The sequence below is a fragment of the Hyperolius riggenbachi genome, chromosome 1 (genome assembly GCF_040937935.1).
Source record: "Hyperolius riggenbachi isolate aHypRig1 chromosome 1, aHypRig1.pri, whole genome shotgun sequence".
Taxonomy (NCBI): Eukaryota; Metazoa; Chordata; class Amphibia; order Anura; family Hyperoliidae; genus Hyperolius; species Hyperolius riggenbachi.
Window position 1 is genome coordinate 610880824 of NC_090646.1, and position 16637 is coordinate 610897460.

The following is a 16637-nucleotide window of genomic DNA, read 5'->3' on the forward strand; positions in this document are numbered from 1 at the left end:
ATTTATTGCGCTTTCGTTTGATGCATGTAAAATTACACTACCGTTAGGTTTGCTACTAAAAGTGACATTTACCGCATTTAAAAGCATACTTTTTTCCTTCAAAAGTTTAAAATCGATTTTCTCAAAAACTATAAGGTATTTTTGAAAAAAAAAATTTTCCTCTTATTCCTAATGATCTCCTTAACATATCCTGCAAATTTAGGGTTTCTAGCCTTTAAGGTGGATTTGCTATTAACCATTAAATTCGGCAGGTTTTTAAATGTGTATTTTTTTTTCCTTTGAAACTTTAAAATCAATTTTCTCAAAAATTATAAGGCCGATTTGAATTTTTTTTTTCCTCTTGTAGCCACTGGGGGTCCCTACAAGCTCTGGGGCCCTGGGGCAGCTGCCTCCTTTGCCTTAATGGTAGCGCCGGCCCTGGCAGCATAAATACCATGTGTTCCCACAGTCCTTTGCTGGTCATAATGGTTTGTTAATACACTCCTGGAGTGTCAGCCTTGCTATTATTTACTAAAGATTATCTTAGAGTAATTCCTGGGGACTGCACTAGGCAATCCTTTTAGTACAGACAGTTTGCATTATCTGTTTAGCCTGTGTTGTCTCTCTGCTGCGATTGTCCTGTTGACAGGAAATCGTTCTGTCTGTCAGGGGTGCTAACCAGAGCAGCGGTTGCTACTGGTGGCCCCATCTGTTTGTCTGTCTGGATCGCACTCGCTCTGGCTGTAAGAGCAGTGGATCATACTAAGCTCTGTTTCTGTACTTGGATCACACTTGCTCTGGCGGAAAGAGCAGTGGATGTTCCCCCTAAGGGTCCCTACAATGCTAGAAAATTTGCCACTGCTGAGCAATTGCCCTTTGAAAAGATGTGAGATTTTGGAAAGTGAAATAGGGAGGCAATGAAAGCCTATGGGGGATTTTACCAATTTTGCACCCCTGTAACTCTGGTTTGCAAAGATGTAGGGACCCCATCTTTGGAATCCAAGTCTAACAATATGTCTTCTACCTGCATGAGACATTTCGTGAAATTCAGACGTTGCTAACGGCCATGGCTGAGATTTATGTACGTCAGCATCACTACCATTGAAATTGCCCAAATAAACAGGTTTTTGTGACCCTAGGCTATGACCTCTTTGGCCTAGGGGCCCGAAACTCACCAGTCATGTTCCCCCTAAGGGTCCCTACAATGCTAGAAAATTTGCCACTGCTGAGCAATTGCCCTTTAAAAAGATGTGAGATTTTGGAAAGTGAAATAGGGAGGCAATGAAAGCCTATGGGGGATTTTACCAATTTTGGACCCCTGTAACTCTGGTTTGCAGAGATGTAGGGACCCCATCTTTGGAATCCAAGTCTAACAATATGTCTTCTACCTGCATGAGACATTTCGTGAAATTCAGACGTTGCTAACGGCCATGGCTGAGATTTATGTACGTCAACATCACTACCATTGAAATTGCCCAAATAAACAGGTTTTTGTGACCCTAGGCTATGACCTCTTCGGCCTAGGACTGCATTGAACGCGACCCACGCATTGTGTGCATTCTGGACAACACCAATTACTGGGTTTATACCCTTCTGGATCCACGGTACAAACACAATGTTCCAAAACTGCTTGATGAAAGAGTCAGACAGGTCAAAATGGAAGAATACCAGCAGGCCCTTGTGGAGACTTTAGAGAGGAGATTGACATCCTCCCCCTCCTCTAGCCAGTTGTACGCCGACAGACTGACTTCCGCAAACTCAGGACGACCAGGAGGGCAGCAAACAACACAAGCCGCAGCTAGTGCCCAAAAGGGAATGGTATCGGCAGTGTCCTTGGAGTGGGAACATTTTCTGACACCCATGCAGCAGCACACAGAACAGCAAGCGTGCAGATCCACCTCCAACACCGATCGCCTGGAGAAGATGGTCAAGGACTACATGTCAGATAGCATAGCTGTGTTGAACAATCCATCTGCACCCTTCAACTATTGGGTATCGAAGCTAGACACCTGGCACAAACTGGCAATGTACGCAATAGAGGTGCTGGCTTGCCCGGCAGCCAGCGTTATGTCGGAACGCTGTTTCAGTGCTGCCGGAGGCATCGTCACAGATCGCCGTATCCGCCTCTCCACAGAAAATGCAGACCGTCTGACTCAAATTAAAATGAATCAATCCTGGATTGGAAACGACTACGCAACACTCCCGGACCCCAACCAAGTAACATGAACAATGAACATCTGCGATGGGTTAGCGTTGCCGGTCCCTGTTTATTGAACCTCTCATCTGTATTACATTTATGACTGCATGGCGACAAAATGCAAATTGCTATCCACACGCTTCTTGTCCTCATTCAAGGCCTGGGTTGTTGTGTCTCAAAGCGTGGCCTTCTCCTCCTGCGCCACCCTCCTCCTGTTCCATCACGTGTGCTGCTGCTGGGTTAGCGTTACCGGTCCCTTTTCCTGGAACCTCTTATATGTATTACATTTATGACTGCATGCCGACAAAAAGCATGTTACCTGTGCAAAGAAAACAGACATTTCCCGCATTTAAAAGACAGTTTTCCCTTTGAAACTTTAAAATCAATTTTCTCAAAAACTATAAGCTCTTTTTGCTAAAAAAAAATTTCCTCTTGTACCCACTCCCAATGTGCACATACCCTGTAAATTTGGGGTATGTAGCATGGAAGGAGGCTTTACAAAGCACGAAAGTTCGGGTCCCCATTGACTTCCATCATGTTCGGAGTTCGGCTCGAACACCCGAACATCGCGGCCATGTTCGGCCTGTTCGGCCCGAACCCGAACATCTAGATGTTCGCCCAACACTAGTCCAAGCTGACACGGATGGAGAGGAATCGCAGAAAAACAGAACAACTCTGTTTATACTGTGCAGAGGGTCATAGAGTGCAGAATTGCCCCAAGAAGTCGGGAAACGCTGCCGCCTAGGTGTAGTCAGAGGTAATACCCTAGGCGCGCAGTCCTTACCTCTAGGCAACAATCGTTTGCTCCTTCCTTGTTCTGTCACATGGAAGGGTCAGACTGTTACCACTGAAGCTTTCGTTGACTCTGGTTCAGCGGCTAATTTTATAGATTATGAGTTTGCAAAAAAATTGGGAATTCCTATACTCCCATTGGACCAACCGATTTTGGTCACTGCTGTAGATGACTCTCCTCTGCAGAGAAAACATCCGTTGTCCCGCACTCCAAATTTAAGATTCAGTGTTGGGGTACTGCATGAGGAGGATCTGCAATTTCTGGTCTTGCGTATGGCAACCTCCACCATCATTCTTGGCATGCCCTGGTTACAACTTCACTCCCCTCAGATAGACTGGGTTTCAGGTCAGGTAACGAGCTGGTCATCCCATTGTTATCATCATTGTTTAGCGAAAGTAACCTTGGGTAATACCAACATTCAGGTTGAAGGTGTGCCAAAACAATACGCAGAATTTGCTGACGTTTTCTGTCCCAAGTCAGCAGATAAACTTCCTCCCCACCGTACCTTCGATTGTCCCATTGATTTGACATCTGGTTGTATGCCTCCCAGGGGTCACCTCTATAATCTGTCTGGGCCTGAGAAACTAGCTATGCAGGAATACATCAGAGAAAACTTGGCTAAAGGGTTCATCCCCCCCCCCCCCCCCCCGTCATTCGCCAGCAGGGGCAGGATTTTTTTTTGTAAAGAAGAAAGATGGAGGTCTTCGTCCTTGCATTGACTATAGAGGTCTAAACAAGATCACGGTGAAAAATCGATACCCTTTACCTTTAATTGATGATTTGTTCACAGAGGTGACCAACGCCAAGATTTTCTCAAAGCTAGATCTAAGAGGGGAATACAATCTGGTGCGTATCAGAGATGGTGACGAATGGAAGACAGCCTTCAACATGCCTGACGGGCATTACGAATACCTAGTGATGCCCTTCGGGTTGTGTAATGCCCCAGCTGTCTTCCAGGAGTTAATTAACGAGGTATTCATTGAAGTGCTGGGGAAGTTTGTCCTGGTCTATCTGGACGATATACTGATCTTTTCGTCCAATCTTTCTGAACATCGCAGACATGTTAGATTTGTGCTAGAAAAGTTAAGACAGAATCACCTTTACACCAAACTGGATAAATGCCTCTTTGAAGTTACCTCGGTTGCCTTCTAGGGGTACATTATCTCCACCTCTGGTCTCTCTCCTGGAGTGGCCTCAGCCTGTTGGACTGAAGGCACTTGTGAGAAAACATGGAAAAGCCGCCGCGTGTGCTGACAGCAAGGCGGCTAATTCCGCGTCCAGCGCGGCGGTTTGCACACAGAGGCAGGCGTCTGGTACTGGGAGTGAATGCGGAAAAGCCGCCGCATGTACTGATAGCGGGGAGGCTGGTTCCGCGTCCAGTGCGGCGGTTTGCACGCAGCAGCATGCGGCGGGTGTGGCTGGGTCTGTTAGTTCACACAGATTCAGGAATACGCGCGCATGTGCGCGCTGAGAGGCAGAACTTTTATGATGGCCAAGGGGGGATCAGCTGACCAGGCTGGTCAGCTGACCTCAGAGCTAGTGGCTATTGGTCTATCACTTAGGGGTGGCGCCAGAGAGCGCTACTCTATATATAGTTTCGGCTGGACACTCGCAAGTTGTCTGCCGTTGCGAACACTACGTGGAAGCACTCAGACCTTAGTCAGATGCAACAGTATGTTTGAACCAGGAGGACCTGGGAATTCACACTGAGCCAGATTACTACTGTATTATTATTGTGTTATACTTCAGACTAGTTCCAGGGTGTAGAGACCACGGACCTCACACCGAAGACTAGGGAACTTGTGTTATCATTCTGTTATACTTCAGACTAGTTCCAGGGTGTAGAGACCACGGACCTCACACCCAAGATTAGGGAACTTGTGTTATCATTCTGTTATACATCAGACTAGTTCCAGGGTGTAGAGACCACGGACCTCACACCTAAGACTAGGCATTGTTTGATATCTGTTATGACCTATTGCTTTCCTGACTATCCCTCCGCTCACTGATTCGGTACCACGCATATCTGATTATCTGTTGCCAACCCTGCCTGTCTTGGATACCGAACCAGCCTTCTGTCTTTGTACTTCATTTGTCCGTGTGTTGCCGACCTGGCTTGCCCGACCTCGAGAGCTATCTCTCTCCTTTAGGAGATAGTCTCCAGATCAGTTATTGACATCCACCTTCAGGTGTCACTCACTCACTGGTCCTTCCTACCTTCAGCCTGTGACTCCACCCCTTGGAAGATCTCAGGCTGCTGGAAGGTTCTCGTGCTTCTCTAAAGAGCAGTGTTGCCCACACTGCCAAGGATCACCTGCTCATCAGGTGGATTACTCAAAGTTAATACTGTTGCACCAAACACTCACGATATATACAGGTGTCCAGAGGTTAGCACTATATCTGTATTATTGGTGATTCTGCAGATCATCAATGATCAGATTCTCTCTGTTTGCTGACACCGATCGTTACAGCACTCCAGAGATTTCTGGGCTTTGCCAACTACTACAGAAGGTTCATAAAGGGGTACTCTACAATCATCTCGCCCCTCACCAGTCTCACCAAGAAAGGGGCTGATACACATCACTGGTCCACTGAGGCTCATACGGCTTTTTCCACACTAAAACAAAATGTTCTGTTCAGCACCTATACTGAGACATGTTGATGTCACCTTTCCCTTTATTATGGAGGTTGATGCTTCAGAGGTGGGGGTAGGAGCTGTATTGTCTCAGAGATCGGGTTTGCAGGACAAACTCCACCCATGTGCCTATTTTTCCCGTAGATTTTCACCCGCAGAGAAAAACTACGACATAGGCAATTGGGAACTTTTGGCCATCAAGCTAGCCTTTGAGGAATGGCGACACTGGTTAGAAGGTGCAGAACACACTATCACAGTTTATACAGATCACAAGAATCTGGAGTACATAGAGGGTGCTAAGAGACTTAGTCCCCGCCAGGCCAGGTGGTCCCTCTTCTTTGCAAGATTCAGATTTGTAATCACGTATACCCCTGGTATAGCCGATGCCTTATCCAGGTGTTTTGAACCTGAGACAGTACAGCCCTCAGCACCTGAGACCATCCTACCTCAGAAGGTAGTTCTGGCAGCCACTGAGACCTGGAGGGATTGGACAGTCACTCTGAGTCCCTACCAACAGGATGTTCCAGAGAGGAAGCCTGATGGGGTCATGTTTGTGCCACTGCCTTTCCGGTTAAAGCTCTTGCAACTGTTCCATTCTCACAAGAATGCTGGTCATCCCGGGGCCACCCGAACTCAGGATTTGTTGGCCAGATGTGCATGGTGGCCTACACTAGCAACAGATTGTAAGGAATTTGTAAGAGAGTGTGCAGTGTGTGCAAGGAGTAAACCCTCTTGTCAGGCCCCGGTTGGCACCTTACAGCCTTTGCCAGTCCCGAGTGAGCCATGGACCCATGTCTCCATGGATTTTGTGGGTTAACTCCCTTGGTCTGAAGGCAAGACGGTCATTTGGGTGGTAGTAGACAGACTCAGTAAGATGGCTCATTTTGTCCCTTTGAAGGGACTCCGCTCGGCTCAGGAATTGGCTGATCTTTTCATCCAGCACATTTTCCGGCTGCATGGCATTCTGGAGAATGTAGTGTCAGATCGGGGAGTCCAATTTGTTTCAAAGTTTTGGAAGGCCTTCTGCCATCAGTTAGACATGGATCTTGCATTTTCATCAGGCTACCACCCACAGACCAACGGCCAGACCGAGAGAGTTAACCAATCTCTGGAACAATTCCTCAGGTGTTATGTTGCAGATGCATAGTCCGATTGGGTAAAATTTTTGCCATTTGCGGAATTTGCGCACAACAACCTGAAAAGCTCTTCTTCTGGATTTTCCCCATTTCAGGTGGTGGCAGGAAGATCACCTAAGTTTGCTCCTTTGCCGGTCGCATCTACACCGTTTCCAGCTCTGGAAGATTGGCAGAGGGCTCTAAAGGAGATTTGGGAAATGGTTAAGAGGAACCTGGGGAAAGCTTTTCAAGCCCAGAAAAGACGGTCTGTAGAATGGAGCTTTTCTCCAGGAGATTTAGTATGGGTGACCACTCGACATTTGGCCTTGAAACAACTGTCACCCAAACTGGGCCCTAGATTTATAGGACCATTTCCAGTGGCCAAGAAAATCAATAATGTCACTTATGCGATTGATCTCCCAGCCGGTATGAGAGGTGTGAGATCATTCCATGTGTCTCTTTTGAAGCCAGCAGTGCATGTGGATTCCTCTCCCCCCCCCCCCCTGTGTTAGTGGATGGGGGGGGGGGGGTACTGTAATGGATTGCGGAGACACCGCCGCGCGGTCTGACAGCGAGGTGGCTGGAGCCGCGTTCAGACCGGCGGTTTCTCCGCAGCAGATCTTTCAGTGTGGTGGAACCAGGTGGACCTGGGAATCCACACTTAGCCAGATTACTGTGTTATATTGTGTTAAGCTCCAGACTAGTTCCAGGGTGTTGAGACCACGGACCTCACACCCAAGACTAGGGATACTGTGTTAAAATTGTGTTATTCTTATACCAGTTCCTGGGTGTTGAGAACATGGACCTCACACTCTAGACTAGGCCTATGCTTGATAACTGTTATGACCTATTTCTCTCCTGACCTTCCTTCTGCTCTCTGATTTGGTACCTACGCATATCTGATTACTTGTTGCCAACCCTGCCTGTCCCTGGTTACTGTATCAGTCTTCTGTCTCTGTACCTTATCTGCTCGTGTGTTACCGACCTGGCCTGGCTGACCTCTCTTACTGTCTCCAGAGACTCCCTGTCTCTTAAAGGGACCTCTCTGCAATCCAGTCAGGGACTCCACCTCTTAGGTGTCCTTTGACTGCAGTAGAGTCTGATTCCCAACAGTCAGGGAATCACTGGCTCAATTACTGTCACACTTTTGTCAGGTGTCCAGAGGTTAGTACTATATCTGTATTATTAGTGATTCTGCAGATCACCAATAATCAGGTATATATCTGTATTATTGGTGATACTGCAGATCACCAATAATCAGATTCTCTCTGTGTGCCGACACCGATCGTTACAGGCCCAAAGTCGAATGGAGGCCTATTGTTGTCTTTTTCAAATCTAGCAAAGAAGTTGTTAAGTTCCTCTGCTAGGCTGGGGATGTTATTGTCCAGTGTATATTGAGTGCTATTCTTTTTGTAATCTGTGAATAGTTGAATGCTATATCTCCAGCCTGCCTGTTTCTTCATTGCTGTCAATTACATGGAGTGTATCTGCATTATTATCCCAGGCAGCCATGTACTTGCTATGCTCCTGATTTTATACATTTGGTGCCATACCATATCCTTTATGCTATTAAAAAATTACCTTTACTGCAGTGAAATTTCATTGATGTGGGTGGAAAATGTGAACTTCAAAAGGTGAGCCTGGTAAGCAGGGAAGGAGGGGGAAGGCTGTGTCCCTTCATTATTAGCCAGTTCAGTGTTTTTCCAGCACAGAACAGATTACAGGAAGAAATGAAAGGCCCCATGCATTCTCTTTAAGGTCAAGGTTACTGCAGAGAATTAATGTTATGTGTCTTTATTTTTTGTACTTATGCCTGACAATTACCGCTAAATATATGGTATCCCAAAATAAACACGCCTAGCAAATTATTTGCAGTTACGTGACGGGTAGCATATCTTTTGCATCGGCAGACAGGCAGTTATTATGGAATGGAAACAGAAAGATAGCTGTTATCTAAACCACAATTCATAAGACTCTGCAAACTACCTTTTACATTAAACCAACTTACAGAGGAGTCAGCCAGCCAGGCAGCAAGTTGTTGCTTATGTGCAAAGCTGAACTCCAGTATAATGTACTAAGATACATTTCCCTAACCATGGAGTGTATTTATGGAACACCATCCTTAAAGAGAACCCTAGCCATTCAAGATGCTTAAAAAAAGCTTACAACCTGATCTGGGAGGATGGCTGGATCAGGTACTGTCCATTTCCAACATCTCCCTGCTGCTCCTAAGTCATACATGTCGAACTCTGGCCCGCGGGCCAAATCTGGCCCTCAGAGCCATTAAATTTGGCCCTCAAGTAGTTTCCCCACTTTGTATTATATTTGGCCCACTCTAGACCACCAGGGAATCCATACTGGAGGAAGTCCTGGAACACCAGGGAAGCCATATGGGCAAGGTAGGGATAAAGCATTATACACTAGGGAACTGTATAGCGTAGGGTGGGGAGCTCTAGACACCAGGGAACTGTATTGGGGATAGAGGACCACTAGACACCAGGGAACTGTATAGTAGTTGGAGGGGGCCATTTGACACGAAAGAACTTTATAAGAGAGGAAGGTGGCCAGGAGACATTGACGTTGGCCTACGACTAGGTCCCAGTGTACAATTTCAACCCAATTTGTATTTGAGTTTGACACCCCTGTCCTAAGTGCTGCAATCTTTAAGCTTCGTTTTTGTGACCTTTGGAATCACAACTCTGGAAATGCAGATCTGTGCTCTCCTCAGAGAGCACAGAGTGGAGATTAGAATGGAGGGGGCGGGAGAGGTGGGGAGCAAGCAGAGAAGAGCCAGTGAGAGGCTTTTAGAGGTGGAGTAAGAGGTGTTATGCAGGGGTTCCTCTCGCCCCTTCCCCATTCTTCTGCCGACAAGCTCCTTGTCGCCAGACGCAGGGGGCTCTAGCATGGCACGGGGGGAAGGGGGTAGTCAGCATAGCGGAGGGCACACAGAGGTATGTCCTTCAGATGGTAACATGCCTCTGTGTTCCTTTTTTTTTTTTTTTACTAAAAACCACCACAGGTACACTTTAATGCACATCTGAAATGATCTAAACAGTTGCAAACCACATATACTGGTTTCACTTCTCACCTACTTTACAGACACCACTGGAGAAGTGTTCTTTTCCTCCAGGGTCCCACCAGTCCATTGCACATATTTCCCTGCTCAAGAACCGCTCCTACAGGAATGAGTGCATCTGAACTGGGCATGCGTGAGCTCTCTACCACACATGCTCAAAGATAGCAAGCCCACGAGCACTTGTTTTCCATCAACATGCATGGAAGAGAACCACGCATGCCCAGTTCAGATGCTCACTATACACCAAGGAGGAAACTTCCGGTCATGTTTCAGGAGAGGAAAGGCTGGACCAAGGGAACGGGGCACTCAGGTGGAAATAGACACCTCTCCAGCAAACGCTAGGTAAAAATTCTAAAAACTCTAAAACATTTTAGCAGCTATGAAACAACTGATTCCTTTTTCAGATTGTGTGAATTGAATGTCTGTCTGAACTTACCATTCCAATATCATTGTTCACACATCGATATTGAAAGCGACCAACTCATTTAAATACTGCACAGTATAAAAGTGGAAACAATTTGCGCACATTCTGTATAACAATGTCATTCAAGCGGCATTGTACACACGTGGCTGACTGCATGATATCTGCACAACAGTAGTCTGAGTTTATCTGCCTGTCTGCTCCACTCTCAATGAACCTGTAGTGAGTGGGAACCGAGCCGAAGAGGGACCTTACATTTTAAGCCATACTAGTGGAGAGTGAGTGCTGTGAGTTGGTGTTTGCCAATATTATACTATATAAATATAAGAAACTAGCTGATAACCCTGACATTAACAGTGTAAGAATGGCTGCAGTTTACATTTTCCCATTTAAATTGAAAGGATGAAATTTGATTGGCCGTTTTACGCTCCACCAACTTTCTCTAAAATTTTAACCTCGGTTACCAAGTTACCAACTGTACCAAGTTTGGGTAGTCTGGCTTTATTACTGTGAGAATGGCAGCCTCTTAAATTTCCCCATTGACGTTAATGGGTGAAATCTGATTGGCTGTTTATGGTTCCATCCAGGTGTGCAGGGAGGACGCAATGCATTCATGAAATTAGGGTGCCGAGAAATTTTGGCGCAAGGTTAAGCCGAAAAACGTCTCACCTTGTTCCTGTAAAAGTCCTGGCAGCGTTAATTACTATTACTCCAGGCTGCCGCAGACTCAGTGGTAAGACATAATTCAGCTGCCAGGTTGGTGGCCGAATTACGCTGTTTTTATTCATAGTAATTTAAACTCCATCTTTTCACGGTGCCCAAATTACTGTCTAAGCCCCTCCATAGTCGTAATTCCCATTATGGCCTATGGCGGCACATGGTGCGCCCAAATTTCCTGCACCGCCTTTGCCTGTCTTGAAACATGAGAGCCCCAGAACATGTCTTGCCAGGTAGCAAGGTATCTGTATACCAAGTTTCAGGGCAGGCATTTTCAAGAGATGGCGGCACATATACACACACAAGTCCAATTATAATATATATGTATATATACAGTAGATAAGCAAATGGTTCTTACGCAGTTCTTGGTGTTACCTTGCCATGTTGTTCCTCCACTAGGCAGGGCTAAAACAATACAGCCTTTCTGCACTTATATTCAGAAAAGGATTAAGAATAGATTAAATGGGGCCCTAGGTGAGAGAGCAGTTTTTGCCCAGTGCTGATGGCTGTCTAGCTTTTTTAGTAAGATTTGGGGGGGGGGGGGGGCGGTAGCATCCACCAGGTCCATAGAATCTCTCAAGGCCCTAGGCAGCTGCCTAAAATTGTCTTGTGAAATTCTGGATTTATTACCTAGTTCTTTGTTTGGCATTTCTATGTTGTTCTTGTGAGCACTGAATTTCTTCAAGCCAGTTTTACATTGAAATATTGGTGGTAGAGGTGCGGCACAGAGGCCACACCGCGAAAAACAGGCCTTCAGGGAATACTGCGTTAGTACATGGTGGCAGCCGGCCAAGAAGGAAGAGACGTTCACTTCCTGTGGCCGAACTGATCATGTGCATGGAAGAGTATTGCTAAAATATGCTTCTGCGCATGCGCGACGCATAAAACTTGTGGCAGGCATTGTAAAAACCACGCGTTGCCATAGACTTACATGACTTCCGGTCTGCCGCACATCGCCACACGGTAATGTAAGTTTGCACTTGCGTGGGGGATGCAGCAAAAACGTCACTTCCGTCACATTGCGCCACACCACGTCCGTATGAAAGGCATCATAGACTAACATTGCCCTAGAGTTAGGCTGCAGTAAAATGTCGCACCACACTGTGCCAGGGTTAAAGGGCCCTCAGGTGCTCCAGTTTCTCTCCGACTACCCCAAATAATAATGGTAGGTTAGTTAAACAGAAACCGTAACCAAGAATTGAACTTCATCCCAATCAGTAGCTGATACCCCCTTTCCCAAGATAAATCTTTATCTTTTCTCAAACGGATCATCGGGGGGCTCTGTATGGCTGATATTGTGGTGAAACCCCTCCCACAATGTGATGTCAGCGCCTCACAACAGCACTGAGGTACTGACATCACACTGTGGGAGCCTTGTTACATTGTGGGAAATAACAGCTGTTTCCACCTGCCAAAAAGCAAGCAGCATCTCCTTCCAGTAACATCACCTGCCAGCAGTAAAAATGGCCCCATGTGATAGATGTCTGAATGTAAATCAGGGAGAGGAAAGATTTTACAATGAGCAAACACTGACTAAATCATTTATATATAATTATTGTAAAAACTAAGCACTTTTTTTATTACATTCTTTTCACAGGAGTTCCTCTTTAACTTCCAGTCAAACAGGTCCAGAAATCTGAGTATCTATAATTGTAATGAAGAAATGTATCTGTAAACTCTTATGAAGGTAGATACCGATAAAAAATAGGTATTTTTTTTATAGCTCTGGGGAATTTACTGTCTCTGTGTTTAAAACGAGAGAGATGAATGCTTGTAAGTCTAAATTAAAAAAAGCAATCAATACCATTTACAGCTATATGTGTAAAAAAGTCAATGGGCTTATCAGAACTGGAGGTAATTGAGACGGTGGTTTTGGTCCCGGAAAGGAGACAAGCAATTTCCCCGGGGCCCCAATGAAAAACTTTAATGGGTGTCCTTCACTCTTCATGATTATTAAAAGGACGGCATCACCTTTGGAGCAAATTACACCATGCAAGCTGTCATTGGAATTACAGTAAATCTGTTCATCATGTTAACAATAAAAATTGCACAATTACATTACTTTTTTTACGGTAATTTTGGCTCAAGATTGGTTTTGCCTCACACCTCCCCCCATTGCACTGCCAGCATTTTGTGTCTACCTTACACCCCCTAGTAGACAGTGGAGGACATAACTCCCTACTTTTTGAAATAAGAAAGACAGATTCTTTAAGACACGCCCCTGCCACACCTCAAACCACACCCACACCACACCCCTTATCATGCTTCCCAAAGAGGGACGGTCCCTCAGAAAAAGGGAAAGTTGGGAGTTATGGTGGAGGAGCCAATTCCAGTGGGTTGAAGACTCTGCCCAACAATCATATTTTCAATCACTTGCACCCACTCACAGGATTTCATATCTTTCTGTAAAATACCTGTGGTGGATATAGTCATGAATCAGAGGGATCAATGGTCGCACTTACCAAAAAAAGTTAGACAGACGACTGAGAGGTGACCAAATTAACATGTATAAATACATCAGAGGGCAATACAAAGCTTGGGAGATGAGCTATTTGTCCCTAGGCTTGTACAGCGGACAAAGAGGTCGTGATCTGCATGTGGAGGGAAAAAGCATTTTTCTGTTTAGAAAGGGGTCCCTTACAGTAAGAGTGGCTATAATTTGTAATATCTTACCTCAGGAACTAGTTATGGCAAACCCTATATCTGCATTTAAATTGGGCTTGGATTTTTCCGTGCATTGAAGGATATCCATGGCTATAATAGCTAGATAATTCTTGGTAGAGATGATCCAGGGATTTATCTGACTGCCACCTGGAGTTGAGAAGGAATTTTTCCCTTTAAGGCTAATTGGCCCGAGCCCAGGGTTTTTTGCTTGGCCCTGGATCAACTGAGATATATGAGGGTGCAGGCTACTGTTTTTTTTTATATTTTAATTCTGGTTGAACTTGATGGACGATGTGTTTTCTACACTTAACAGCAGTTATAATGTTCTCAAGCCATTCTTATGTTCTGTCTAGCACAAAGAAGAATTGCACAGGTACACTGGTACAGCTGAGTTGAACACTGACACAGGAACTAGTTGTATTCAAACTTCCTGCCCTATAATTTGTCATTCAAGAAAAAAAAAAGTTTGACACACTGCTATGCTGATATCACAGCTCTCTTCAGCACTCCCCTTTGCATCATCTAGTGCCTAGGTTCTCAACGTGTGGTACGCGTACCCCAGGGGGTACTTCTGATGGTTCCAGGGGGTACTCGGGCTTGATATACGGTACTTAACCAAGAATAACAAATTTAGAGTTGAAGAAAATGATAAATCTTATTAAATCAACACCAAGTTAGTGTTTTAACTAATTAAAAGCAATAGTAAATGCTTGGAAATAGTTTAGAACTAATTATAGTGTACTACATTTAAATATATATTTGTCAAGGGGTACTTGTGATAATGTTTACTATGCTAGTGGGTACTTGGTGAGTACAGTGCTTTAAAAGGGGTACATACCGATAAAATGTTGAGAAACACTGATCTAGTGCAGCCTTTTTCAAAAAAATTTACCTCGGGGGGACCCTTCAGATATTCTTTGGAAACCCCTGCAGTAGACAAGGCACAGAACATGTATCACTCTTTTCTGCAGCCACTAGAGTGCGCTCAGGAAGCAGTAGCAGTGTTAGATAGTCTTGCCCAATGTCTCCTAACTAAATAGGTACTGGCTTACTGAACAGGAAGATAGGAACCCAGGTCTCCTGTATCAGAGGCAGAGCCCTTATCCACTACAATATCCAGCCACAGCTGTTTGTATTGCAAAAAGAATGGTCTTTAAAAGTGGATGTGCAGGGGCGTAACTACAGGGGAGTAGCCCTTGTGACTGCAGGGGGCCCCAGAGCTGTAAGTGGCCCCGGCCTCTACTTCAATCCCCCTGATAAACGGGGTCTATCCTTTGTGGCTACACTTGTTATGGGTGTGATAATTATGGTGCCCACAGTTGTTTTGTGACTCTTGCAAGATGGTTTCCCAGGCTGTGGGGGTCACCAGGGGTAGGAAAGGGAAAGGGTGTGAACTTTGGGGGCCGCCTTAACATTTTGCTGGGGGACCCTGTGATTTGTATTTATGCCCCAGTGAGTGTGGTTAAACTCTGTTAAAAAAAAGGTGTACAAGTCTCTTTATTTCTCTTATTTATCGTGTTTCTCCTTTACAGTGAACCTATTTCATGCCCTCCATTACAATAAGACAAAGCTCAAGAAACACTAACAAAAACACCCAGCCACCGGGAGCCCGATCTGGTGTAATATCGTCTAGCTGGATTTAGGGTGATGTAACTCTGGTATAATTATACTCACAAGGATGGGTTGCTTCAAGGAGGCAACCACTCGTTTGCACAGATGGGGAAGTGCCGTCCCCACTCGCCCTTTTCTTGCTGGGTGTCGGTCGCAACTCCAAAATGAAAAAATATTCGGTTCGCTGTTCTAGCGAAAAAGAAAGCCCTACTAAGTAGAGCACAACTGACCCGAATAGCGCAGCCGGGTGATACTGGCGCTCCGGATCATCGTTCGCTCCTATTGCCGGCACTTACTTGACCTGAGGAAGCGGCTTACGCCGAGAAACGGGTTGTCACGGTGCTGTTCGTATTTAATAAATGAAATTATATTCTATCCCGTTTCGACTATATTCCAATTTATAAAGAATAAGGGTCTCTAGATATAGAGCGTATTCTTTTTTTAATTGTACAAATTCTCCAATTGGGCGCCTCCTATCTTTCAAACCTCTATTACAATGTTCCCTATTATAGCAGACAGCATTATAGTTCTTCTTATAATCCAGTGGCGTAACAATAGGGGCTGCAGACCCTGCACCCGCGGGGGCCCACCGGGACCCGCTCAGGGCCGTTTTGGGGGGCAGGAAGGGTCACAGCATGAGGGGAGAGCGTGGCCACACATCGGAGGGGAGGGCTCATCCTTCAGCGCTCCCCTCCAGCATCTATCAGCGGCAGCAGGCATCGGGCAGGAACACATACCTTCATGCGTTCCACACGCCAGAGGTTCCGCTCTCTAAGTGTCTGACACTACTTCCTGTTTAAGAATTAGCATGAGACACTTAGAGATCGGACCTCCGCGGTGGATGGAGGTATGTGTTCCTGCCCACAGCCTGCTGCCACTGATTGATGATGGAGGGGAGCACTGAGGGGAGAGCCCGAGGTGAGGGGAGGGGATTGTGTGGCCATGCTCTCCCCACATGCTGCCCTCCAAAACGGCCCTGGGGGGGGCATCCAAATTTTTGCGGGGGGGGGGGGGGCGGTGATTTCTAGTTACGCCCCTGTTATAACCCCCAAAATATACTGCTCTCTATTATAGGACCAGGGGCAAACCCAGGATTCTCAGGGGGGGGGGAGATTCCTGAAAGGTCTCCCTTGCCCACGCACAATACGGTATAATAATATGGTAGGACATCATGCTGGGTACACATAATGCAATTTCCCATCTGACCGACCGACAATGGGGCACTATAAAAAGGCACACTAAATTGGGGGTCTGTGCAATAAGGAGCACAGTCATAAAAAGCACTTTAATAGGCAGACAGAATAATGAGGAGCAGCATAACAGGGGACAGTATAGTAATGATCACTATTGAAGTAGTGTTGGGCGAACATCTAGATGTTCGGGTTCGGGCCGAACAGGCCGAACATGGCCGCGATGTTCGGGTGTTCGA